At 37.1% G+C, this 24,312-nt stretch overlaps 1 pseudogene; it reads left to right on the forward strand.

Moving 5' to 3' along the window:
* The first annotated feature begins 13,840 nt into the window (after positions 1–13,840).
* LOC129074466 (ribosome biogenesis protein NSA2 homolog) lies at positions 13,841–15,063 on the forward strand (annotated as a pseudogene).
* The last annotated feature ends 9,249 nt before the right edge of the window (positions 15,064–24,312 follow it).

The following is a 24,312-nucleotide window of genomic DNA, read 5'->3' on the forward strand; positions in this document are numbered from 1 at the left end:
TCTATATTCAGTCAATATCTTTTATTTAAGTGTGGCACTTTGGGTTCTAGAGCTAATAAAAATAAAATACAAATGCTTAATTGGATTTCTTGGAGGTTGGAGCAATCTCCCACATCTTGGCAATTTATAGTATATAACCTTGTTATCATCTGCAAGATATTTCTATAAGCATAATTGGTTTTAGAAAATGGCTTTTGCAGTTGAAGTAGTCAACACAGTAGCATTCGGAATGAGTTCAAGCCTGTAGGAGAACTAAAAATTTGGCAAGGAATTCTTACTCCACTGGCACCTCAAAGAAAGCAAGATAAATAAGAGTTTGTAAGCCACAGTTGCTTTAAAATTCCGTTAATTTTTTTTTTGAGTCTTAGAAATTGTAAGATATTGGACAATATGCAACTCTGATGCAGAAATCTGTAAGATGATATCATCTGATTATCAGGACTTATCCAGAAGTCCTCCCAAACTCAATACCATTTTCATAATACTGGACACAACTCTCTTTTCATTTTTGCGATTAAAATGGTGTTACTTAATTTCTTTCCATTTCAATTGCATTATCTGCTAAATGATGGGATTGAGCTAAATTATCAATGAAACACTTCCAAGATTCAAATAAACCTGACCTGCATGTGGATATATCATCCTTGGACTTTTAGGCAAACAGTATCATGCCCAAGTCTAAACAACATTTTATCAACTATTTGCCCATTTATTTGATAAATGTTTATTAAACACTAACTATATGTCAGGCACTTGTAAAATTCTTAAATCCTAGAAAAATAGGAAGTTTGGAAGCAAAGATAAAGATTACCTTACTAAACCCTGACCAAGACCAAAGTCTATGATCACCTAATGACATGACACAACAGAGTTAAATGTGCCTTTGAAAATGTTAGTGGATAAGGTAAACAGTATGACTGTTCACTAATATCCTGTGTCTGTCTATACAGGAGGGTTATACCTCCTTGCCTTCATGAAGTCACACTAGGATATGTTATTTGCTTTGGCTAATGACATGTGAGCAGAAGTAATGTGTCATTTGTGGGGGAGGCTTTTAGAATCAGTCCATATTTTGCATGCTTTCTTTCCCTTTGCCACAGTTGCCAGCAATGTTCTAAAGAGTTTCTGCTCCACCAAAATGGGTCCTAGCGTGAAAGCTACAGTGACATGGAGCAAAATGTCCAACTGATCCACAATGGCTATTAGAATGAGAGAGAAGAAAAAGAAAACTTTCTGGTCAGGTCACTAAGATTTGAGGACTGTATGTTGTCATACTATAACTTAGTCCAGTCGTTCTAAGGGTATGGTTTAGAATCCCCTTGGATTCCTGGAGCTCTTTCAGACAATCCATAAGTTCAGAATTATATCATAATTATATGAAGATGGTATTTCTCTTTTTGCTCTTGTTCCCTTACAAATGCAAAAGAGAGTTTTCCAAAGTCTACGTGATGTATGATATTGCAATCAGCTGATGCAGAAGATGATATGAGAATTCAATGGTTAAAGATATTTTTAAAAATGAATAGTGATGGCACTCTCTTTACTAATTTATTTTTATTTTGGAAAATTTGGTAATTTTATGTAAAAATGTGTCGTTTATCTTAACATATAATGGATTTAAATATGGAGGTGTAGGTAGCCACACTTTCCTTCCTCGTGCAACCATAGAAAGAATTACAACTAGATCTCAAAACAAATAACATCCAGGACCATCAGAAAATCAAGCTGTATGGAAGTCCAAAAACCAAGGATTTAAAGAAGCCACAATTTGAAGAAGCCACATCCATCCCAATGGATAGGAGGGGCGGAGTCATAGAGGTGGGTGGAGAGGTGCAGAGAGGCAGTGGCAGCAGCTGAATGGATGGTCCCACATTCACTTATGGTGGATAGACATCAGGAGGGATATCTTGGGAGGGAGCAATCCCAACCCTAGGCCAGACCACATAGCCCAGTTTCTAGCACCAGGAAGATAAATCCCCATGATTTCTGGTTAAAAAAGCCAGTGGGGGTTGGAGCAGGGGAACAAACTGCCAGATTTTCAGGAAACTAGGTTTAAAGGGCCCGCACAGACTTAGAATGCATGCAAACCCACCCACTCTGGGATTCATCACCAGGGCAACACCTGGAAGGACTCCAGTCACACACAGGAAGTGGGTGAAATGACTGGAAATGGGACAAGTACTAGACTAACCTCCAGAAGCCAGGCAGTGGCATTATCCCCTCCCTGAGCCTACCCTCCACACTGAGCCATAACACAATAAAGGAGTTTGCCCCACATGGTGATTATCTAAGGCTCTGCCCCACGTAATTTACAAGTTCCTTTTCTACAATAGGCTATGCTACTAAGACAGGGAGTCAAAGTAGTTCTACCTAATACACAGAAACAAACACAAGGAGGTTGCCAAATTTAGGAGACAAAGAAATATGGCCCAAATGGAAAACAGAACAAAACCTCAGAAAAAGAACTGAATGAAATGAAGATAACCAACCTATCAGACACAGAGTTCAAAACACTGGTGATCAGGATGCTCAAAGAACTCATTGAGTACAGAAACAATAGAAAGGAAGAAATGAAGGTTACACTAAACAAAATAAAGAAAAATCTACAGGGAATCATCAGTGGAGGAGAGGAAGTTGAGATTCAAAGCAATGATTTGGAACATATTGAAGAAGTAAGCATTCAACCAGAGCAGCAAGAAGAAAAAAATAATTTTAAAAAAACAAAGATAGTACAAGGACCCTCTGGACATCTCCAAACATACCAACATCCAGATCATAGGGATGCCAGAACAGCAAGAGGAAGAGCAAGAAATTGAAAAAATTTACTTGAAAAAATAATGAAAGAAAACTTCCCTAATTTGGTGAAGGAAATAGACATACAATTCCAGGAATCACAGAGAATCCCAAAAAATTTGGCCCCAAAGAGGTCCACACCAAGACACATGATAATTAAAATGCCAAAGGTAAAGATAAAAGAGAAAATCTTAAAAGCAGTAAGGGAAGAGCAGAAAGCTACCTACAAAGGTGTTCCCATAAGACTGTCAGCTGATTTCTCAAAAGAAACTTTGCAAGGAAGAAAAGACTGGCAAGAAGTATTGAAAGTGATGAAAAGCAAGGACCTGCAACCTAGACTACTCTGTCTAGCAAAGCTGTCATTTAGAGTGGAAGGGCCAATAAAGTGCTTCTCAGACAAGGTAAAGCTGAAGGAGTTCATCATCACCATGCCATTATTACATGACATGTTAAAGGGACTTATTTATGAAAAAGAAGAAGATCAAAACTATGAACACTAAAATGGCAACAAATTCACAACTATCAACAACTGAATCTAAAAAAACAAACTAAGCAAACAACCAGGACAGGAACAGAATCATAGATATGGAGATCATTTGGAGGGTTATCAGCTAGGAAGGGGAAGAAGGAGAACAGGAGAAAAAATTCAAGGATTAAGAAGCATAATTGATAGGTACAAAATAGACAGGGGGATGTTAAGAACAGTATAGGAAATAGAGAAGCCAAAGAACTTATATACACACCCCATGGGCATGAACTAAGAGGGGAGGATTGCGGGAGGGAAGGGGGGGTACCAGGTTGTAGGGGGTAAAAAAGGAAAAATTGGAACAACTGTAATAGGACAGTAAAATATATTTTTAAAAACGTAGTGGATTTATTATTTTCATTTTTAAAATATAAATATTTTCAAATTTTCTTTAATTTTTAAGATAAAGTAAAAATCAGCTATAAGCCACTTGAACAAATGCTTTCTGGAAGTCCTCAATAATTTTTAAAGTAAAGAGACCAGAGACCACCCTGACTGGTGTGATTCAGTGGCTGGGCATCACTCCATGGATCGAAAGGTCGCCAGTTTGATTCCCAGTCAGGGCACATGCCTGGGTTGTGGGCCAGGTCCCTGACATTTATCTCACATATCAATGTATCTCTCCCTCCCTTCTGTTCTCTCTAAAAATAAATAACTAAATAATATTTAAAAAGAGAGAGAGACCAGAGACCAAAAGTTGGGGACCTACCTTATCCTATCCTGATGGATAAAGTAGGTTCCACCAGGAAGAGCTTGTTAGAACTAATTAAGCTGTCATTTGTGAAGCTCTATGAATAGACAAACTACAACTTTAAAAGTATGGTTAGAGTCAATCATAGTATTTAGTTATTTAACAGAATCAAATAGAACTTCTTCATGTTGTATAACAAAAGAAGAGTTCTGCCTAGTGCTACTGCTATAATAATTAGTCTAGACAAATAAACTATATCTTTGGTTGACAGAGTGAATTTTCCTCTTTATTTCATAGAAGAGAGTAAATGTAATTTTTTTGCAGTAAGTATGAAAATATATAAGCTAGACTATAAATCATCCTACAAATGTACAATTCATCTAATTGATGGGGCAAGGATAACAAGACAGGGAGGAGGAGAGAAATGAATTGTGAGATGTGAAAGTTTCAAATCATTTTTTGACAACCATGTAGACACATTGTGAATGACCACTACACACCATACCCAAGCAGAATATAATCTGAATTTAAAATATTTGGGCCCTGGCTGGTGTGGCTCAGTGGACTGAGTGCCAGCCTGCAAACCAAAGGGTTGCCAGTTCAGTTTCCAGTCAGGGCACATGCCTGTGTTACAGGCCAGGTCCACAGTAGGGGATGCATGAGGGGCAACCACACACTGATGTTTCTCTCCCTCTCTTTCTCCCTCCTTTCCCATTTGTCTAACAATAAGTAAATTAAATCCTTAAAACAAAATATTTGGGCCCATTATCTCTCTTTCAGGCTAGCAGAGTTTTTATATCAATTTGCACTCTCTGGCATGTTGGTTCATAAATGCTTTTCCTTATTCTGAGTGTTGATGTGCATTCCTTCAACTGGATAATAAGCTCCTATCGGGTAATAATGACGCCTTCTCTTGAATTTGCCTCCATCTTCACCCAGTGACTGCCTAGTGCACCATGCAATGCTAGGACTCTATAAATGTCAGCAGGTCAAATAAAACAAGATAAGATAACTTGGGGCAGAGTGACAACTACTTTTTATTAATTTAAATATACCTATCATTAAAAATCAATATTTTATGAAATAGTAAAGGGTTATTTGAGATAAGAAGAAAAAGATCAAATATAGCATTGATGTCCTATTGAAGAAATTCCTGCTACCCAGCTTAATTCCCGGATAGGTTATGCTGTGTTCCTACTACAGTACAGAGGCTTTTCTTTGATATATATTCCCCTTTTTTATATAATTGAGTTGTAGAAATTCCTAAAATAAATATCAATTCACTGGATTTCTCCTACAAATCTAGTTAACCAATCAAAAAAAAGTTTTATGAGTATGTTTGTGAATATAATATGTGTGGGACTTCCTTGTTTATATACATTGTCTACACTACATATAGTATCTCATCTGACCTTCTCAACAAGCTTGTGAAATAATTATGTTTATCCCCATTTTGTAAGTAAGAAAGTAAGAGCTATGTTAAGTTAGTAAATTTGTTGAAAACATATGTCTAGTATATACTAGAAAGAACATTCAGAATCAATTCCATAGCCATATTGCTTTTTAAGCTGTTAAAATATGAACATAACAGAAAAGTTTGTTTTTATTCTTTTAGTAAAGAAAAACTATTATTTCTCTCAAATGATTTCTAAATTGTATTATACAGACAACCTAATTGTTTTTTCCACCTTGAATGAATAAGGGCATAAGTGAATATTTTTAGTGTAAATATAGGTGAGTGAAATTTTTGCACACATTCTTGAGAAAAAATTACTTTTTATAAAGTTCAAAATGTTTATTTTTATTTGATTCTTTATTGTGGTCTTAATTAAATTTTCTTCTTTAAAAATCATTCTATTTATAAATGTGAACAAAGTATAAATGTTAGTAACTAAAATAGACTATCTTGAAAATAACCTAGAGATAATTATATTTCAAGTTTTTTTATAAAGGGATATTATAGTAGCACTTACCTTAAGATTTCCAGTGGGTTGGCTGATGGTAACTGTTTACACAATAGTTTATTGATATTTTAAGCAGGTATTAGCATGAAAATCACTTAATGGGTCTTCCATTCAGATCTTCTGGTGAATTCTTAAATACAGTTTTGAGTGTCATGATAATTCTCTAAGAAATCAGTTAAAACCCATACCCAAAATCTAGAACACAGTAGTTTTAAGTTTGAAGCAAACATAAGACTTTATACCACCATTATTAAAAGCAATGGAATAGAGAATTGCTTTTTTTTACTTGGTTCCTAATGGCAGTAATCATAAAGCATAAGTTGCCATCCTTCTTTATCTGCAGAGTGTGATTTTAAAAAATTTTGAAGTCCCAAACTCTCCAGATGTGTGAGAGGCTGTCTCAGAAGGTTTGAATGGTATTGGAAGACAACCGTAGGCAGGAGAGTTGGAAACAACACTCTAGAATGAACTTTTGTTATTCTTCTTTCCTTATGGAAGTTTGAAATTCTCACTCAGGTTATTATAGAAGTGTGCAGTGATTGTCAGGTTATTCTAACTCATATCTGAAAGGAATATGAAAACCAAAGAACTTAGTGGTCCAGATGTTATTTTCTTAATATCTCAAAATTTGTAGCATAACACCTCCTTGATTTGACTTTTTCCTGTCCTTCCAATAAGCAACATTTTTCTTTGGCATTCCCATCTCATTAGAATGTTTGCACTCAGCCCTTTCCAAACAGAAGCCCCTTACAATCTCTTAAAGTAACCTCTTCTCCCATCCTAAAAGATGCCGTCTTTGTATGAGTGACCTACACAAATTCCACATGTATATGTATATAAAAACCACAAAATAACCTACCAGACTCTTGATATTTATCCATTTATCATTTCATTTATCATTTCTGCTCCCTCTTCTAGGTTATATACTCCATGAAGACAAGGACTTTGCCTTATTGGTCAGATGCTCAACATCTGTTGAATGAATTAAACATATGACAGCTAATAAATTCAACAGTCTATCATATGTAATCCACAAGTATTAGAATTAGATGAACATAGTGGGTGATGAGGCTAGTCTGTAGGAGAGTCAGCAAGCTCTTAAATGGGTTTAGGAAACCATCTGCTGTTCATGGAGTAAATGGTTTCCTTTGGTGGCATTGTGAATCACAGACTTTTCAAAGCTCTGTTACACAGCTTTGGTGAATTTAAGGGTCTGTTTCACACAATGCTTCTATCTGGAGGCAATGTAGTCCAAGTGTAGGAACAGGGAATTGGCATCCAGACTCTTTTGGTTCAAGTCTCAGTTTTGGTACTTACTAACTATATGACATCAGAACTATAAGTGTCATTCACTTTTGAAAACTATGAGATTAAAGGATATGTAAAGAACATAATACAATGTCACACATAGTAAGTGCTCAATGATTGTTATTTATTTTGATTATCATAAAATTTCTAAGTGATCCCTTAAGGGCTAAGGATTTGGGCCTCTAATTTAAGATAAATATGTACATAAATATAAAATAGAAAAATGGCTGAAGAAGAAGTAAGTAGTTTGGGAATTCAGTTTAGAAGAAATGTTTTTCATTACTAGGAAGAAATTGGAACTGCTAGAGTATAATTGAAAGTAAGCTAAGTGGAGATTTTAACTCTATTTTTTGTTAAGCAACTCAATCCCAGTAAACACCACCAGGAATCAGGCACATGCACATACATTTCAGCATGTTGGGGGAAAAAAAAGATATCATTTACCATTATTGCTTGAATAGCCAGCACAACTTCAAAGCAGAGCCTGTTTATTTTGATTTTGAAAGTATTAAATATTCGAAAACAATCATTATCCATTGCCAGCTTAAGCTTTAATTGTGGGAATTTTGGTTGACTACATTTAAAAATAGGCACAGTTTCCTTAAATTGCGGTTCACTTTTCTTCAAGTTCAATTATCTTGGGTAGTAGAATCTCCCATGTAAAGAGGCTGCTGCTTGAGCAGTGCTTAATCAAAACAATCTTTGCATTTTTAAAGTGTCAAGCCCTAGAGCATGTCTGCAAACTTTTAAGATATTTAAGTGATTCTGCCACTCAGAGCTATGCAGTGGTTGAAATTCAATGCTAAAGGTAAGTTAGAGAGAGATGACCTTCCCAAAGTCTATGTTAACTGCTCCTATGAGACAGAGAGAAATGTGAGGAAAATGGAAATACTACTATTGTTAGTTCCATGCAGTGTGGACAACCAGAAGCAGAAGCTCTTCTGAGGTAGGATTCATGGCTTTGGAGGGAAAGGTCTCAGCTTTATCAGTGAACTCAAAACCACATCCAATGGGCAATTTCTAGCTCTTACCCAAAATTTCTTGCATGTTGCTTATCATATTATTAACCTCTTTCTTCAAATTTCTTTTATTCTACAATAATATTCCTGAAATTTACCTCCTACTTCTCCAAGCATTTTTTTTTTCAGTCATTTTTATGGATTCTTCTGCTCTAAGGGACCAACCTCAGACCTCTTCTCTAGTCTCAAGTTACTCCAAGCAGAGTCAGGGAACCATCTGTCACAAAATAATATTTTTAGGCCTATTAAAATTCAGATTCTTATACCCACTTTTCTTCTCTTAAATTAAAATCTCTGGGTATGGGAAAGAGCAAATGGTTTCCTATAGTAGCATTATAAATCTCAGAATTCTCAAAGGTTTCATAATATGTCCTCTGAAACCTCAAGCATCTATTTTAAACAATGATTTTACCGAGAAGTGACACAGTGAGGGGTGAGGGAGGGCAGGGACTTCACAGCCAGGCGGCTTGGGCTCAGGTCTCAGTCTGGGCACTTACCAGCAATATGACCTCGGGAATATAAATTCCCTCCCTTTCTGAGATTGTGAGGTATCAGAGATAATAGATGTAAAGTAGACATATATATATAAAGGGTGTGATGTAATGCAACAGATAATAGGTGCATTTTTGACAAGCTTCTTGGTTACTTAGATGCAGACCATAGCTAGAGGACCATTCGGTGATATCTATTTCTAAGGTTTCAGATTCACTTTTAGGATGATTACTTAAAATTTTTCAATGCCTTCCCATTGTATAAGATCCTGTATCAACTCAACCCTCTTGCCTTTCCAGCCTCCTCTCCTGCCTTCCTTCTTGCTAAGAACTAATCATACAGAAATGTCTATTGATATTCTCTTTTGGCTCTCAGTTTTCCTACTGGCTCTTCTTTCTAAAATAACTTCCACATCTAGGCGACATTACCGGATTCATCCAATTTGTTCCATCTCAGCCTAGGTATCAGCTCCATTCCTGATTACCACATCTGAGTTGGGGAGCTCTCCCTTGAGTTCACATGTATTTCTTATATCTTCCATTATTGTCCCTTGTCACATTTTATTGTACTTGCTTAGTTATTTGTTTGTATCCCCTGTAAGATGTTTCTAGTTTTATATCCTGGCATACACTTGGAAGGTGTTTAATATATGCAAATTCATGAATGAATGAGTGAATGAATGACTCACAGATATATACTTCCAGATTAGACCTCTTCCATAGGCTTTTGTATCAAACTGGACATGTAAAAAACGAACTTCATATCTTTTTCCAGCAAAATGGTGTCTTATTCCTCTAGTCTTCTTTTCAGTAAACATAGAAATTTGCCCAACTGATAAAGCCAGACAGTTGAGGATTATCCAAGACTACTCTATCTCCCTTATCTTCATATCCAATCTGTCACATTACACATTAGCAATAACATAGTTCAGATTTTTCAAGGGTGTGATTATTGAGGTTTGATTCATAGGGTATTTTGAGTGTACATGTTTACCTTCTCTCTTTACTAAAAATCAATTGAAGAAACAGTAAAGTACAAAAGAAATTAATTTGATAACAATCCTGAGAACAAGAAGTCCAGAGAGTTTGATGACTTTCTGCAACATGGGAAGCAGGTGGAAGCAAACATATAAGTAAGCAAACAAAAGTGGGAGCCTCCTTTTTAAAGAAACATAGGAAAAAGCTCTAACATAAGCAAAAACACAGTTCCTGGAGCCACAGAAAGACTTCATGGAAGTAGGTACAGGGAGTGGGAGTAGAAGTGGGGTGGATAGGTGGATGAGGAAGGTGGATTGATGGATTGCATATAGGTGTTGTTAGCACCCTTGGTGGATCATGAAATATGTGGCATTCTTGTTAAAGATAATGAATGTCACCCTCGCTGGTGTGGCTCAATTGGTGGGAGCATTGTCCTCTAACCAAAGGATTACAAGCTTGATTCCTGGTCAGGGCACATACCTAGGCTGTGGGTTCGATCCCTGGTTCCAGGCGCATACGGGAGGCAATCAATTGATGCCTCTCTCATATCAATATTTCTCTCTCTCCTATCCTCTATCTCTAAAAGCAATGAAAAAATGTCTTTGGTAAATTAAAGAATAAACAAATGGGACTACATCAAATTAAAAAGCTTCTGCATGGCTAAGAAAACATCAACAAAATGAAAAGGGAATGAACCATATGGAAAAATATATTTGTCAGTGATACCATGGACAAGGATTTGATCTCCAAAATATATAAAAAACTCATATGATTCAACACCAGGAATAAAAACAATCCAATTTAAAAATTGACAAAGAACATGAACATACACTTCTCCAAGGAGGACATACAGAGGGCACATAGACATATGAAAGGATGCTAAACATCACTAGCCATCCAAGAGATGCAAATTAAAACCACAATGACATACCACCTCACACCACTGAGAATGGTCATCATTAACAAATCAACAAACAACAAGAGCTGGTGAGGCTATGGAGAAAAAGGAACCCTAGTGCACTGTTGGCGGGAATTCAGACTGGTGTAGCCACTGTGGAAACAGTATGGGATTTCTTCAAAAAAGATGGAACTAAAAATGGAACTTTCTTTTGATCCAGTCGTCCCACTGCTGGGATTATACCCTAAAAATCCTGAAACACCAATTCAAAAGAACCTGTGCACAGCAGCACGATTTACAATAGCCAAGTGCTGGAAACAGCCTAAGTGCCCATCAGTAAATGAGTGGATAAAAAAATTGTGGTACATTTACACAATGGAATACTATGCAGCAGAAAGAAAGAAGGAACTACTACTCTTCATGACATCATGAATGGACCTGGAGAATGCTAATCTAAGTGAAATAAGCCAGGCAGCAAAAGACAAATACAGTACAATCTCACCTATAAGTGGAATCTAATGAACAAAACAAACAAGCAAAATAGAATCAGAGACATAGAAATAAGGAACAAACTGACAGTACCAGTGGGGTTCTATATATGTCAGGGGGAGGCGGATAACAGGGGAAAGAAGGGGAGGGTTCTAGTCAAGGAATATGTGTAAAGGACCCATGGACATGGACAACAGGGTGGGGATTGACTGTAGGAATGGGGAGAAGGTGGTCAGGGGAGAGCATTGGTGGAAAAATTGAGACAACTGTGATTGAACAACAGTAGAAAGAAAGAAAGAGAGAGAGAAGAAGGAAAGAAAGAAAGAAAGAAAGAAAGAAAGAAAGAAAGAAAGAAAGAAAGAAAGAAAGAAAGAAAGAAAGAAAGAAAGAGAAAGAAGGGAGAAAGAAGAGAGGAAGGAAGGGAGGGAGGGAGGAAGGAAGTCCTTAGTGAAGATAAAAAAAAGATAATGAGTCTCAGGGCCCTACCCTAGAGAGTCTGGTTTGTCGACCCACCCAAAATTCTGAATTTTAGACAAGAGTCCCAGATGACTTCTATGGAAAATAAGTTTTGGCACTATTGGAATGTGGAGAGCTCCCCACTCTTATCACACCCACACCAATCTGTATGACATTTAGGATTAACATTTATTCCCAGGCTTAAAATCAGATCATTGATCTTTTAAACAACTATTTCATTTGTTTCTTTTTAAAAATTGTTTTTCATTTACTGTTGACATTCAATATTATATTCATTTCAATGTACAGCATAGTGGCTAGACATTTATATAACTTACAAAGTGATCCCCTAAGATAATTAATTTTTAAAGAAATTCTAAAATTGTCTGAAATGCCTAGCAGAAATAGCTCCTCAAAATAAGGCTGTCCTCATTCCGGCATTTGGGATTTTCAGACAATTCTAGTCAGTTCCACCAATCTGCATTTCCCAGTCATATACATAGAGCTCTTTGTTAGTCCCCTCATTGAAGGAAGAGTCTTCTTATTAAAACAGAGAGTTAACCACATTAACTTCCTAGACATTCCTTTTACTTGTAAAATGAATGAAAACCTAAATTCATTGAACATTTAAGGGTAAAACAACATCATAAAAGTGAAATAAAAACAATTGAACAAGTAGAGCCTAACAACTGAACCATAAAAAAAAATAAAAGATATGGTGGATGCTAAAATGAACCATACAGACCCCCCTTCCTTTGCTGGGAGAGCTGCCAGCAGAAAGCCCTAAGAGACTTTCATTGGCTGAAGAGAGACACCCACCACACTTGAGATCACACCCTTCCTAGAGCGGCCTACATTCAATGACCGATCAACATGGTTATATAAATTCCCGGCCCCCTCACTCTACCTTGAGGAGACTCTAAAGATCATCCCAGCTTCAGTCCTTCCCAAATTCAACTGACAGCTCAGTTGAGATCACTTTGCAACGCAACCTCTCCTGTTCATTCCGGTTTTCTTCCTTTTCCTTCCCTTTCCCAGGGGTTTATACCAAACGGACTTCCTAAGAAATGCATGCTGATATGAAATGAGAGATTATTTAGTAAATAGAAGAGTTCATAAAAAATAGCAATTGATATCCTCAGGGAAATTCAGGATAATAGTGCATGTATAAAATATAAATATACAGATTAGGAAAAGATAAAAAGAAAAATAAAGGTTTGATGGGCCCTGACTGGTGTGGCAGTGGGTTGGGCTTCATCCTGCAAATCAAAAGGTTGCTGGTCCGATTCCTGATTGGGGTACATGACTGGGTTGCCCTGCATCAATGTTTCTCTCCCTGTCTTCCTTCTTCCCCTCCCCTCTCTCTAAAAATAAATAAATAAAATCTTTCAACAAAAGAGTTTTTGGAAATTAAAAATATGATACTTAAAGAATTCAACAGAATAACTAAAACAAGTTGAAAATACATCATAAAGAGTTAAGAGGAAAAAAGGGATAACAAATATAGGAAAAGCTTCTAAGACATAAAGAATTAGCCCATTGTTCCAGGATCACAAAAATAAATAAATAAATATGCTTATTCATTCCAGTACTTTTTTTTCCATTTTGTAAATTGTTGTTCAAGTACAGTTTCTCCATTTTCCCACCACTTTCCCCTGCCCCTCCCACCCCCACCTCCCACCCTCAATCCTCCCCTCTTTTGTCTTTGTCCACGGGTCCTTTATAAATGTTCTCTGACAACCTTTCCCATTCTTTCCCCTATTTTCCCCCTTCCCTCTCCTCTCTGGTTACTGTCAGTTTGTTCTTTTTCAATGCCTCTAACTATATTTTGCTTGCTTGTTTGTTTTGTTCCATTTATAGGTGAGATTATATGGTATTTGTCTTTCACTCCCTGGCTTATTTCACTTAGCTTAATACTCTCCAGTTCCATCCATGCTGTTATGAAGGGTAGTAGCTCTTTCTTTCTGCTGCATAATATTCCATTGTACAAATGTACCATAGTTTTTTGATCCATTCATTTACTGTTGGGCACTTAGACTACTTCCAATGCTTGGCTATCATAAATTGTGCTGCTAGAAACATTGGGATAGATAGCTTCTTTTGAAAAATAATTAGCCCTTTCCTGCCTTGAGTTGTGTGGAGTCGACTGATGGGTCTCTGAGATCTGAACCTTAGAGCTACTTCTCACCCAGGAGACTGCACCTTGCCACTTTTTGGCCGTGTAACCATGCCATGAAACAAGTATATTGAGTTATACTGTAACTGCAATGTATATAATTTGGATTACCATAAGAAAAAAAGAAAGAAGAAAGGTGGAGAGGCTTATTGTTCAAAGAAGGAAAAAAAAATGATGGTTGGTCTGAAGAATGAGCTCTACCATAAACTCTGCCATGTTGAGAAAGTACAAATGAAAAAGACCATCAAGATACATGAAAAGAGAGATGCCAAACAAAAGGATGATGAAAAGGTCCCACAAGGAGTGGTACCTGCATATCTACTGGACAGAAAGGGACAGTCCTGAGCTAAACTAGTTTATAATATGATTAAAGAGAAGTGAAAAGAAAAAGCAGAAAAATGAAAGGTGTCTCAGCACAAAGTTCATGCCCAAGGAGAAGCAGAGTTATTAAAAGTTATTTGAACAGGAAAGAATGCATAGATTCCTTTGAACTGGTGTTTCAGGAGTCTTAGTGTATAATCCCAGCAGTGGGATTGCCAGGCCCTTCGAGACAGCATGGATGGAACCGGAGAGCATTATGCTAAGTGAGATAAGCAAGGCAGTGAAAGACAAATACCGTATGATCTCACCTATAAGTGGAACCTCATCAACAAAACAAACAAGCAAGCAAAATATCGAGAGACGAAGAAATAAAGAACAAGTTGACAGTAACCAGAAGGGAGGGGAGAGGGGGATAACAAGGGAAAGAATGGGAAGGGTCGTCAAAGAACATCTATAAAGGACCCACGGACAAAGACAAAGGGCAGGGGAGGAGTGAATGTGGGAGGTTGGGGTGGGTAGGGCAGGAGAAAGTAATGGGGACAACTGTAATTGAACAACAATTTTAAAAGTTATTTGAACAGGAAAGAGAAAGAAAAAAGCATGAAAGAGAATGGTTTCTAAAGTCTGCTTCACTGACTTTAGAGATGGCTGTACTCAAAAACCACCTAAATATGAAAGATTCATTAGGCCAATGGGCTTTCATTTCAAGGAGACACATGTAACACATCCTGAACCGAAAGGCACATTTGCCTGCTGTTAGTTGGTGTAAAGAGGAATCCCTCATCCCCACTGTATACACCTTTGGGCGTTACTACCTAAGTTACTGTCATCAAGGTGAACGTGAGTGAGTTGGGCCTTGTGACACAAGGAGGCAAGGTAATCTGGGGGAAATATGCCCGGGTACCAACAGTCTTGAAAATGATAGATGCATAAATGCAGTCTTACTGGTTTGACAACAGTTTCATACAAGTAAGTCCTTATAATTATTGAAGACTATGCATCAATAAGGAAAACACCTTTACTGTAATGTTTCTGAGTACTATCACCCAGCTTACATGCCTGTAGTCATAGAAAGAACTACTTATTCTACTGTAAAAGAACAATAAAATGGCCTTTTTTAAAAAGACATAAAGAATTTCTCTATTAGGTCTATTATATATATAACTAAGTCTGAAAATGATTTTTTAAGGGAGGAAGGAAAAATAATCAAGGAATAGGTAGAATAAAATATCCAGAGTTGGAGAACAGTAGTCTGCAGATCAAAAGTACCACAACATGATAAGCAGAATGAATTTTTTAGAGGCCTACAGCTGGGCATACTTTGTAAAATTTCTGACATAAAAATTTCAAAATAATTTATTTAAAGCCTCCAGTGTAAAAGAACAGGAATTTAAAAAGTATGGGTGAGAATGGAATCTCATTACTGATACTAGAAGAAAATGACATAATGTCTAAAGTTTTAGAGTTAAATTATCTTGAACCTGAAGTTTTATACATAGCTAAACTATGGATCAAATAGAAGGAAAAAAAAAGAAAGATGTCTATGGGCATACAAGGACCCCAGAAAGGTTTCTAACAGATATCCTTTATAAGGAAAAATACTCCAAGATGTACTCCAATAACATTAATGAAGAATCCAAAAAAGAGGAGGACATAGTATCCAAGAAATTTAGATGCTAACACTGAAGTGCAATGAAAAAAAAAGTTACGCAGCAATTGCAGAGAGCAATAAGTTTAAGTGACTATTCTAGTTCAATGATTATTGGGTGTTGGACAAGATGAACAGAACGAAAGTAGAAAACCTAAGGATCCAGCCTCTATGCAGGAGTCTCCTTGGTCTCCAACCAAGTGGTCAGTGAGCTTTTCCTTCACCATCTAAATTCCCTAGGTAGCCTTTGGAACCCAGTTCACAGCTTTTTCTGTCAACAATCAGATGTAATCATCTGTGCCTTCTACTGCAGGGTATTTATTCCTAAGCTATCCAAGTAATGCCCACAAAGCACTCCTCACTAGTCTGTCATTAGAAAACACCCCCTCCCAAAGGCAACTTCCCCAATTATATATACATGCGAGTGGAAGGAGAGGGATGTCTCACACTACACTCACTTTAGTATCTTGATATCTATTCTATCTGCCTGTCATGTGACACTGTGTCAAGGAAAGTCACTCTATTAGCTTTCTATTGCTCCTGTCACAAATTACCAAACACCTAATTGTGGAGGTCAGAAATCAAGATATCTGCAGAGATGTTTTCCTTTTGGATGTTTTAGATGAGAATTCATCTTCTTACCTTTTTCTAGAGGCCACCCACATTCCTTAACTCAAGATCCCTTCCTCCCATCACTCCAACTTCTTGCTTCCATTGTCATATCTCCTACTACTGACTCTGATCCTCCACCCGATTTCTTCAAAGATCCTTGTAATTACACTGGGTCCACCCAAATAATTCAGGATAATCTCAAAACCATTAACTTAACCTTATCTGCAAAGTCCAAGTCCTTTTTATCATACAAAGTAACATATTCACAGATTTCCAGGGACTGGGACATGGACATCTTTGGGGCGGGGGCGTTATTTAGCCTACAACTGTTCCAATCTAACATTCTGTTATCCATGTTTTGGTTTTATTTTAAAATGTTTAATATGATTATTATTAATATGTCGATGAATCTTATTGATTCTATTCTGTAAAATGACTTGATCACCTTCCTGTCACTGTCTTAGTTCAACCTTTTATCATTTTTTTGCCTGGGCTACATCAATGGTAAACCCTTTTGGTCTCTAACCTTTAGTCCATCTCCTTCCCTTTCCCATGGTTATTGGAGTGAGTTTACCAAAAAGCAATCCAATCCATACTCCCCTATGTAAATAAAATGTAATCCCATAGCCTTCAGAATAAGTTGTAAACCCACTTGAGTTTGGCCCCTGGCTCCCTCTCTCCTCACACATCCACAACCGGTTCCCCAAATGTACAATCACCTGCCCTTACATGAACTTCAGAAACTTTCCTAAATGAGCCACATTCTTTCACTTCCCTCCCTCCTTTTTGCCTATGCCTGGAAGAACCATCCCTTTCCTCCACCTAAGACTCAGTTCAGACTTTATATCTTCTTGTATGTCTTACCTGGCCACATTCTTATGCCCTGCAGTTCTCTTCACAGACTTCTTCACGATGCTGAAAAATCTTCAATTGCAGCATTTATGACACTGTATTAGAAGTGTTGGTTTACTTGTCTGTCATTGTCAATTGCCTGTGAATTCCTTCAGGGTGTTGACAATGTCATCTATTTCTATGTGGTGGTAGAGAGACTGGCACATATTTATCCCTCAATAGAGTATTTTTTGGATGAATGAATATACTATGACATGCTTTGGCCAATTGACTTTTTATATGTTTAACACTATCCACTATTTAAATCAAGAGAGTGGACAAACTTGTGCATGCATGTGTACACTCATGTACACATATGCACATATCACACTTCTCACTATTTTTACCACTGAGTTGACAGAAATCAATTAACGAACATTATGCAGAAAAAATTACACAACATACACTCAGGTAAAAAGAGATTGAAGCTTTATCAAGAAACCAATGTAGAAAATCAAAGGGATTGGAGATTGCAGGAAAATTTTTCCCAATGTTTCTTCAAATTTAGTTCTTTAAAGCACAAGAATGTTGATCTGATTGTCACCATCTCACATCAGTATAGAATGTTTTAGCCTTCACAAGTTTTTTAATTATCTCATCATTTGATCTCCAAGACTTTATGAGACAAACTGGCTAGGTATGTGTTGCCCCAATTTCAGAGATAAAAAAATAGAAGCTTGTGGGGGAGGTGAATTCTTGAAAGAAATTCACTAAAAGCTGGTATTATAGAAAGGAAAGTAGAATAGTGAACTCACCTGAGGAGTCTGTGAAAATACTGATACCTGATCCTCACCCCAAACCAACTGAATTAGACTCTTGGGTGTAAAGAGGGGCGTTCCAGCATCTGTAGTTTTTTAGAGTTTACCAGAGGTTTCTACTGACAGCCAGAATTCAGAGGCACCAGCTTAGAATTCAGGTGTTCTCACTTTAGGTCCATGGTTTTTATACTTCATAAAGCCCAATCAAAACAGGTGGTCTAGCTTATGTTATGCAACTGACGTTGTCCTTAGATTATTTTTGTTATGTCATTGTAACAGGAATGGGGGAGAAGGTTTGTAATTGTTTTTACTGAATTAACAGTTTCTGATACTTTTAGGGAGAGGGTAGGATTGCCAATATTTAAACAGCATTCAAGACTGAGGTTCAAAGTGCGTACTTTCCTGGCACCTTGATAACTAATAACAAGGCTGACTATGAAAGAGAAGGGGGTGAGGTGGAAGGATGAAGAGAGAGGCCTGGTACACAGCAACAAATGTGTTCCGTGTCTCTTAGATACCACGACAGAGTGTCTCCTTACAAAATCCAATCCAAATGCCGCCACTCAAGTATTTGAAGAAAGTTCTGAACTCCCTTTAACTCTCCGATTTCTCATTCGCACTGGGGTGTACTGACAGTAGGTTAGTTGACCACTTAAAATATTAGATCCTAGAAACCGAACGCATCTCCATGTCACTGTCACACAAGGCTGATTGGCAGCGACTGCACACCCCACAAGCACATTCTGAGGGATAAACAAGGGTTACACAGCTCTTGGAAATACAAATAGCTCTCATAAAAAATGGTACCATGCACATGCTTTTTGCCAAGGTAAACTGTAATTTACACTTTTACCCTAGGCATAATTGTTAGTTTTTATCCTTTTTTTCTGTTCACACCCATCTATTCCTCCCTTGGGCCTCAAAGGCACAAGAGTTTTCACGAAAATAATCTTTAAAACATACTATATTTACCCTCTTATTGACCCCTTAAACTTGCTCTTTATCACTCCAGGGCATTTTAAATTGTTCTAAATTTGTTTTAGAGGCTGTGGGTGTATTCTCTCCTCCGTAGGTATTCATAACCCCCATTAACTGCCATGGGAATTGAATATGCACATATCAAAGTGAAACTAGGCCCTTGTATGGTTAAATATGTGTGTGATAAATAAAACTAAGAGCTAAAATCTGGGGAAAAGTGTATTAAAAAATGAGACCATGTTGTGCTTAATTAAAGAAGTTTACATTTATAGATAACTGAAATGGCATACCAGCCCCCTGGCACTATTTCCAATATATTCTTGGTCTCAGGCTATTTACTGTAAAGTGTTTACATTATAAAATGAAATGTGTGTAACTGTCTCACGAACTATGCTTGGCCCTGTGTGTCTTGGTTGTGTGTTATAAATACAGGGTTGCAAAGGCATTGCTTTGACCAATATTAAGTCACCTGTAGGTAGAATTTGATCTTTCCTATTTATTGTCAGATTTTAAAATTATGTCATAAACACTTGTAAAAATTGCATATATAAGTCTGCCTACATGTATGCCCATGAAAATTGATTAATGGAGTTCCAAGAAGTCCAATTTTTTCTTATAAACCCAGATCTGTGTAGAGCATACCCTCTCTCTGAACATTCCTAGGAGGCAAATACAAACTTTACATACATATTTTGGTGCTCCTTTGAAATGTTTGCTTTGAAATACAGATATATCACACATGCAAATAAATACACTAATTCGCCCATGCATTTAATGATATGAAGTCAACTCTAAACCCCACAGCAGTAAGAAGTGCAATATTAAAATTCATTTCCATTTTACAAATAAACATTGTGCATTTCTCAGATAAAATGTGAGAAAATATGAACCTTGGTGAGTTTCAGTTTAAAATAAATGAATCTTTACTGAACTATATGGTCATTCTGAGGAGATTTGGTAAGTTATTTCTTCAATTGTACTATTTAGTCATTTATTAAATAAATAATACTTCATTAAGTAATGCCCATATGAAGGGAAAGCGCCCAGTGCAGCTTTCTGAAGTAACCAAGAAACATCTAAGAAGTCAATAAATTGGGATAATATTGTTTCCTTTAAATACATAATTACAATGGAATTAAATTTAAAGTAAGCATTGAAAAATTAACAGATATGTATGATTACAAATAGATGTTTTAGGAAATATGCTATTTCAAACACAGTATGATTTTTCACCCCTACGTCTGTATGGATGGAGCAGAAGTAGGCTGAAAATCCTGAGGGTCTTTACCTTTCTTCATTCTCTTGAATTTCTGCCTCATATCCTTCTGAGGAGTCGCTCAAATGAGCCGAGCTAGCCAGACTCCAGTCCAAAACATTAAATTAAAGCTAATCAGTGGGAAATATTTTATAGAGATTTAAGAGGACTCTTCCTAACATTTTCACAGTAACCATAGTAATTGATACTATTTATGTGGCTTCTATTACAACCCCCAAACTGTGCTAAATCCTTTGTAAACACTCACTAATTTTCAAAATAAGTTTACAAAATAGGTATTTTACAGGTCTCAGAAAACAAAACCAGAAGTAAGATACAGTGCGTGAATCTTGGAGCAGGATTCACCTTGAGGGCCCTCAGCCTCCAGCCTTGGAGGCTGCTTCTTCCCACCTGCTGCTGACTCCTGCAGCAGCTGAACCTTGTAAACCACACAGAACAGACACTTGCCTTCCATCCCTGCCCCTGTTTAGGAAAATCCCACAGAGGCCAAGTCAGCAAACTTTCTAAAATTTTATTTTATTGTGGTAAGAACACTTAACATGAGGTCTATCTTCTTAACAAATTTTTAAGTATGTAATGCAATGTCATTGACTATAGGCACCGTACTGGATGGCAGATCTCTAGGATTTATTCCTTATTTAACTGAAGCTTTCTACCCCTTAATTAGTAACTCCTATCTCCCTCTTCCCCCGAAGAACTGCAATCACCATCCCACTCTTTGATGATATAAAGTTGACTCTTACATACTTCCTATAAGTGGAATCATGAAGCATTTGTGTTTCTGTAAGTTGGATTATTTCACTTAACATAACATCCTCAAGCTCCATTCATGTGGTGACAAATGGCAGGATTTTCTTCTTTTTTAGGGTTGATAATACTCCATTGTATGTATATAGCACATGTTCTTTATCTCCTCATCTCATCTTCATTGTTTGCTTGTTTGTTTGTTTTTACAGTAACTATCCATCCTGACAAGTTAAGTAATATCTCATCGTGGTTTTGACTTACATGTCTCTGATGATAAGAAATTTTGAACATTTTTTTATATACCAGTTGGTTGTTTGTATGTTTTCTTTGAAAGAATGTCTATTCAGCCCTGGCTGGTGTGGCCCAGTGGGTTGAGTGCCCACCTGCAAGCCAAAAGGTCTCTGGTTCAGTTCCCAGTGAGGGCACATGCCTGGGTTGTGGGCCAGGTCCCCAGTTGGGGGCGTGTGCCAGGCAACCACATATTGATGTTCTTCTCCCTCTCTTTCTTCCTTCCTTCCTCTTGCTCTAAAAATAAACCAATAAAATCTTTAAAAAATTTTTTTAAAAAGAAGAAATGTCTATTCAAGTCCATAGCCCACTTTTAACCAAGTTGTTAGTATTTTTGCTATTAAGCTGTAGGAGTTCCTTATGTATTTTGAAGATTAACCCCTTATCATATAAATGGTTTACAAATACTTTCTCTCCTTTCATAGGTTGCCTTTTCAGAGTGTCGATTGTTTCCTCTGCTGTACAGCTTTTTAGTTTGATGTAGTCCCACTTGTCTATTTTTACTTTACATGGAGCCACAAAAGACACCGTGGATAGTCAAATCAGTCTTAAGAAAAAACAAAGCTGGCGGCATCGCATACTCTGATTTCAAACTATATTATGAAACTACAGTAATCAAAACAGTATGGTACTGGCATAAAGACAGACTGATAGACCAACGAAACAGAAATAGAGAGCCCAGAAATCAATCCACGCATACATGGTCAACTGACCTCTAAAAGAGTGCCAAAAATATATACAATGGTGAAAGGATAGTCTCAACAAATGGTGTTAGAAAAACTGGATAGCCACATGCAAAAGAATAAAACTGGACCTTTTTCTCGGACTATACAAAAAGTAAATGAATTGAAGACTTAAATATAAGATCTAAAATTGTAAAACTCCTAGAGAGAAAATAGGGGAAAACTTCAGGACACTGATCTTGGCAGTGATTTCATGGCTATAACACCAAAAGCACAGGCAACAAAAGTAAAAATAGACAAATGGAGCTACATCAAGCATAATTTTGAGGACCAACTGGAAGCTATCCACAGTTGATGAAATAGGAATGAAAATCATGATACAATACCTGAAAGTACACTCAGATCCTCCAAAACTAAAATTTAATGTTCACAGGCCCTTTCTTTTTTCAAAATGCTAATATGGACATTTAATATAAAAAATACGTAAAATCTTTAGTGAAGATCAAAGATACACTGGAATCCCCAATTCAGGGAATGACAACATCCCGGTGTTGGTGGGGGAGGAATTAATTATGGTCTAGGAGCCATCTATGAAAACAAATAACAATTTACACCTTCTTTAAGATCTATTTACAAATTATTGTTTATCCTTAAATTATACCTAATGAATTCTTTCTAAAGATAGAATCTTGACATTGAACTCTATAACATGGAGTCAAAATATTGTTTTGAACTAAAAGGGACCTTTGGAAATAATTTTGTTCAGTCCTTTCACTTAAACGGAGGTAAAAACAATTATATTTTGTTGTTTTCTTTTTTTTTCTCTTTTAGATATAACAGGATTACCATGACACCCAACTGTATTTCATCCTGTTTCATCTCAATGTGAGGATTGTGTTAGGGACTACCTATTTAAAAAGCCATTAGATCTTTTTGGTCAGCTGTGTCTGGCATAATTATAGCATAATGACTACTCTGGGCCCAGTATAAAATAAGCCAATTTTCTTATTACTAACTTTTTAAATTCATGTATTAATGAATTACATGTATGTGTGTATTCACATATTACATTACCTTGTTAACTATGATTTCTAAAAGGGCACAATCCTGTCTATCCTGTTCATACTGTCACCAGAATCTAGATCCATGTCTGAAAGATAGCAGAAAATAAATAGTCCTTAAATAAATAAAACACAACTTTTTCTGTCCCAAACAAAATATCTTTGCCCTGACCCACGTAGCTAATTGGTTGGGTGTCATCCCACAAAGCAAAAAGGTCACCAGTTCAATTCCCAGTCAGGGCACATGACTAAGTTGCAGTTTCAGTCCCCGGTTGGGGCACATATGAGAGGCAACCAATCCATGTTACTCTCACACATTGATGTTTCTCTCCCTTTCTTCCTCCTTCCTTTCCCCTTCCTTTCCCCTCTCTCTAACGATATAAATAAATAAAATCTTTTAAAAAAGAAGGTATATCTTAAAACTGACACTTGCCTCTCTCCTTTACCTTGGTAAATAGTCCTTCACCGAGTCCTTTCAGATTAACCTCCTTAAATCTACTTCTACTGTCATCCCCCTGGACCAAGCAAGTTACCATCAGCTCTTGACTCAAATGAAATGAACTCCTGGCTCCATCCCAGTACTCTCTGGTTTGATTGGATCAGGTCTCTACACACTGCACCAGGATTGTCCCCAAGAATCAGACTAAGTCACTACCACCATGTTAGATTCCTAGGACTGTCATAACCAATTCTTACAAATTTGGTGGCTCCAAACAACAGAAATTTACTTTCTCAGAGTTCTGGATGCCACGGTCTGCAATTACGGTGTCCACAGATCCGTGCTTCCTGCAGATGCTCTGGGAGAGGATCAGCTCCTTTCAAGCTTCTGATGATTGCCGACATTCCTTGGATCGTAGCTTCTCAGTCCAACTTCTGCCTCCAGCTTCACATGGCCCTCCCTTTAGTGGTTCTTTTCTCCTCCCTTGTCTCTTATAAGGACGTATCACTGGATTTAGGGCCCACTGGAATAATCCAGGATGACTTCCTCTCAAGACCCTTATCTTAATTATACCTACAAAAGCCCTTTTTCAAATAAGGTTACATTCGCAGGTCCCAGGGATTCACAGGTTCTTGGACTTATCTTTATGAGGGCTACAATTAAATTCATTACACTCCCTTTTTCAAAACACTGCCACAGTTTCTATTGCACTTGCTCTTAGGATGAAAGAGCAAAGTTTATAAATGGCTGAAAACCCCCCAGGTGATTTGACCCCTGATATATCTTGTGCTTCTCTCTCCTCTGGGACCCCTGCAACACTG

Source organism: Pteronotus mesoamericanus, unplaced genomic scaffold (assembly GCF_021234165.1).
Source record: "Pteronotus mesoamericanus isolate MK-2021 breed Mesoamerican mustached bat unplaced genomic scaffold, CSHL_Meso_final contig_50, whole genome shotgun sequence".
NCBI lineage: Eukaryota > Metazoa > Chordata > Mammalia > Chiroptera > Mormoopidae > Pteronotus > Pteronotus mesoamericanus.